This window comes from Gopherus evgoodei, chromosome 10 (genome assembly GCF_007399415.2).
Source record: "Gopherus evgoodei ecotype Sinaloan lineage chromosome 10, rGopEvg1_v1.p, whole genome shotgun sequence".
Taxonomy (NCBI): domain Eukaryota; kingdom Metazoa; phylum Chordata; order Testudines; family Testudinidae; genus Gopherus; species Gopherus evgoodei.
In genome coordinates this window covers 80,385,964-80,390,533 of record NC_044331.1, presented here as the reverse complement: position 1 = coordinate 80,390,533, position 4,570 = coordinate 80,385,964, and positions in this window count along the sequence as shown.

Sequence of the window (4,570 nt, the reverse complement as noted above, 5' to 3'; positions counted from 1 at the left end):
ACATGGAAATCTCTTGGTGCCAAATTTTAAAAGGTGTATTTAGGCCCCTAAAGATGCAGATACACATGTAGCGCTTTTGAAAATCCCACTAGGATCCTGCATCTCTAAGTGCCTAAACCCCTTTAAAAATTGGCCTTGACCTGCTACAGTGATGGGCGACTGTATAACCGTAAGACAGACAGGTAATTTTGGGAGAGAAAGCCCCCTTTTCAGAGAGGGGTCAGATAGGACAATGGAAATATAGTTGTGACAGGCTGCTTTTTATAAAATGGTGGCTCTTTGGTAAGAGCCTTGTAGTTTTAGAAGTGAAGACATTAAATCCTGCATCTTGGCAAAGGGTTAGACTTGTGGTTCCTTCTAACCCTATGATTCTAATCCTGGTGGAGATGAATTACTGGGCAGATTTGTGTGTGGAGGCCAAAGGTACAAGATAACTGCAATTTATCACATGGCTCTGCGGCTCATTATGTAGCTATCATGTCCCTATACATAGTATGTACTCAAAGAGAGAGGGGAAGCAGTTATGACACAGAGATAAAATCCCATTTGCAGTTCTGATCGCAGTCTTTATATGGTGTCTTCACTGTACTACCCACCCACACGCTGGTCTTGGGTCCAGGAGTTGCAAAGCAGTTACAGATAGTGGGGCGGGGGGAGGAGCCAAGAGGTTTTGTTTTTGTTTTTCTGCAGTTCTGTTTGCTGCCTGTGGAAGAGAAAACCTTTGAGGGATACCTTTGATGAAGCAGCTTTATAAGTAAAACATTATGAAATACCATCTTAGTTTGGGATATTAGCATGAAACAATTGTCCTTGCTGAGAATATGGAATTATTCCTGGGCTCCCGACTGGCTGAGAAGGCAGAAGTTAAGCATTTAATGGCCCTAGTGTTTGGAGATTTTTTTTCCCCCACAGCTAAACAAGATGATTTTTACAAAGAAAGCTGTTTTAATTACTGCAAACAGAAAGAGCTGAAAGTTTCAAAGGTGTCCTAGTTTTGAAATCAGAGAAGCCTCTGTGCTAGAATGTTGCTTCTGTTCTGATCAACAGTCCCAGTCCAGAAAATCTCTAGAGCACATGCTTAAATCCATCCCTATTCAGGACAGCACTTAAGCATGTAATAAACTTTTAATAAGCATGTAATAAACCATGTGTCTTTGTCTTTAATAGGACTTAAGCATGTGCTTATCTGCTGCCCTGAATATGAATGTTTTCCTGAGATGGGCTGGTGTTCTGAACATTCGCATCAAAGGTAAGTTGAAAAGGGTATTATTGCTCATTGCTTGTTTTAGGAGCCTGAGAAATGGACTAGGACTCCATTGTGAACAAAAAAAGACATTCCATGCCCCAGACAGCCTACAATCTAAGTATAAGATGAGACGACAAATGGACACAGACAGGCAGACAAGGGAGCCAAAGGAAGTAAGGAGACAATATTGGTCAAACATGATAGGCCATAGTCTCAACACACTAGCAGAGTCTAATGGTCACCAAATGTGTTACAGACATCACAGAAAAGGGGAGTTAGGAGGGATTTGGAGGAGGAAAATGAGGGAGCTTTGTGAATATTTATGAGGAGTTCCTCTCGAGCCTGAGGGGCAGCCTGGAAGAAAGCATGAAGATGCTTGTCTGAAAATGTAACATGGGCAAACCATTGGCCAATCACAGGCAGGAGTTGACATCTCAATAGCGTATGACAAATGAAAGGTCGAGTGGGGCTAAGCCAGGAAGGCCTGTGAAAGTGAAGGCAAGTAGCTCAAAGTGTTTAAGTCCAATGTATGCAGTAATGCATGAACTATCCCTTCAGCTTAGCCTGGGTCAAAGCATTTCCCTCTCAGGGCAGCCGATCTCGGGAACAGACCCTTAGCAGGGATAAATTGTCATCGCTCACTTGACCTCAGTGCTGACGATCTGGCTGGGGGTATCTACTGCAGTGTAAGTAAATCTAAAGTTTTATGCCACACACAGATTGAGGTGGATTAAGGACTGGAAAGCAGCCCCAAATCCTTTGAGAAGTAGGTGATGAATAATCATGGATACTTTTAATGATTGTAATTAATTTTACTTAGTGACATTTTCAATAATTCTGTGGCATATACAATCTCTTTTCCTCTCAGTCTGTTGGGATTTCTGCCGCTGGACTCATTATTTTCAGGTGCCTTTCATTTTTTCTGTATAAATAATGAAGATGCTATCAAAATAATTTCTGTATCGCAGGAGGATCTTGGCAGCACATGATTTAATAAAATACACAGTTTAAAGAGACAGAGTCCAGGCTGGCTGTTCCCTAAATTCAAGGAATGTGATCAGGTACATTTGGCCCAATGATTAAGTTATGGTAAAACAAGCATTTACAGCACCTTAGACCAAGAAAAACATTTCCATAGCATTTGAACCACAAAGAAAATCCAACAATTTTTTTTCTAAACCAATCAACGTGTTCCTCTTGGCTCACAAATGCGACATTACAACCTCATTCTAGCGCATGAGAACCAGCAAGTGAGACTGAATCCGAACAGATGATCACTGTCTGCAAATAACTATGTATGAAATTTAAACTGACTAGGTCCTGTGGCCCTGGCAGTCCCACCAAGGGAGGTTTGCCCATTGTGGATGGGGGAGCAGTTGGAATTATTGCAGAGCCTTTCTGCTGTGTTTTATGTAACTGTGGCTTGTGAGTGGACTGGAAGAGAGAGAATCCACTCCAGGCTTTCTGGGTTGTTCATTGGAGCCCAAAACTCAAAGTGAAAGTTGGTGTGATAGAGTGCAAATGCCATTGGATTGAAACCAAAGAAAATGCTCATGCAAACTGAAGTTGTGTGGCCTCTCTGTGGCTTGGAGCCACTCCCTCCCCAGCACTCCCCCACAGCAGGATCGTAGTGGTTCTCTTGAATTAGGGCTTCTGCAACTATGTTCAGAGGCTGCAGGGTGTGACCCTAAGTGACTTTAGTGCTTAGGAAAAGTCCCAGTTTGTTATCTCAGGGAGCTGAAGTCACTTCTTGATGTGTCTGGTGCACGTTTATCTCTCCAACACTGCACTGGGGCACCTTACCTTGTTCTGGGTCTCCATTACCAATCAGTTCCTGGTCTTCCTGCCATGACTGCCAGAGAGGCATGATGGTGGGTTTGGGGATGTGCCATCTGTCCACTAGGGATTGATTTGAGAACAGCGGCTCATTCCTCCAAGGCCTCCATGCAGGAATCATATGGCAATGACTTTGCTCACTATTCACATAGGTCCAGATCATCAAAGGTATTTAGGTGTGTAACTCCCACTGAAATTAATGGGAATTATGTGCCTAAATATCCTTGAAGATCTGGGCCATTTGGCCTTTGAGTCAGTCCCTCTGAAGTCAGTGGAAATGGTCCCTTTGCTTTCAGTGAAGTGGAAACAGGCCCCAAGGCTGGAACAGAAAAGGTAACCTGGAGAATAAAGATTCAGGGCCACATCCTCAGTTGGTGTAAATCATTGTATCTTCACTGAAGTCAACGGAGCTATGATCATTTACATCATCTGAGACTCCAACATGTATATCCCTTCCCTTCCTTGACTTCACCTTCACATCAGCTCTGAATTGCACATCTCTACCAGGGGGAAACAGTCTTCAAACAGCTGCTCATTGATTCCCCAATAAAACTGTATGAATTGTTAAAGTATGTCTGAGCTGGGCTTTCATTGCTCCTTATCTGCTTGGTTGTTAATATGGTTGGTAGTTTGCTTGCTCAAAAAAAGTTATAAAAATGCACTTTAAAATTCTCTAATAAAACTGGAATTAACATCATTTACAGTAGAGCCTTTGGGTATTGAGGTAAAGGAAACCAGCTTCATGATACATGTCAACGTTCTTTCTAAAAATCACCAGAACGAAATGCTAATCTTCACACAACCTTGGGTCCATTAAAAATCTTCCTATGCAAGCAGCACCAATAATGCATATATCATGCAGAATTTTAGTCTATCTATCTGCTAAAACAAGTGTTGAATGGATGCCACCTTGAAACAGAAAGGCTAGAGATTAGGAAGGTAGATGAAAGAGGAGCCGAGTGCACTGGGAATGTCTTGCATTGCACTTAATTGTGTCTTTTTATGTGTTTGATTTCACAGCAATTGCATAACATTCCTCTGTTTTATGTATTGCTATAATTGTTCTGCAGATTTAAAACACATCATGTGCTGCAATAGGTAGTATTCATAGAGACGGCCATGGCTTAGAGGTTAAACTGACAGCTATATGTTGGGAATTTGGGAGTTCCATTCCTGCTTCTACCACTGAGGTTATGCAAGTCATTTAGCCTTTATTCATTAATGCTTGACCTTGTAAAGCTGAGATGTGGTTATTTAAGGCATTTACAGCAGGACCAGGTATTGTTAATATTAACCTAATACCAAAGAGAAAAATCCGTGATAAAAAATAAGTACCATGAAGGTTTTCTGTTGGTCCAGTATCGGGGCACCTAGGCACTATGATCATGTTAATAATAATAATAATAATAATAAATTCAGCCTTAATGTCAAGTTGACTGAAAAGAACCTATTGAGAGAAAAGTTTATTACCATGCTTTTAACTCTCTC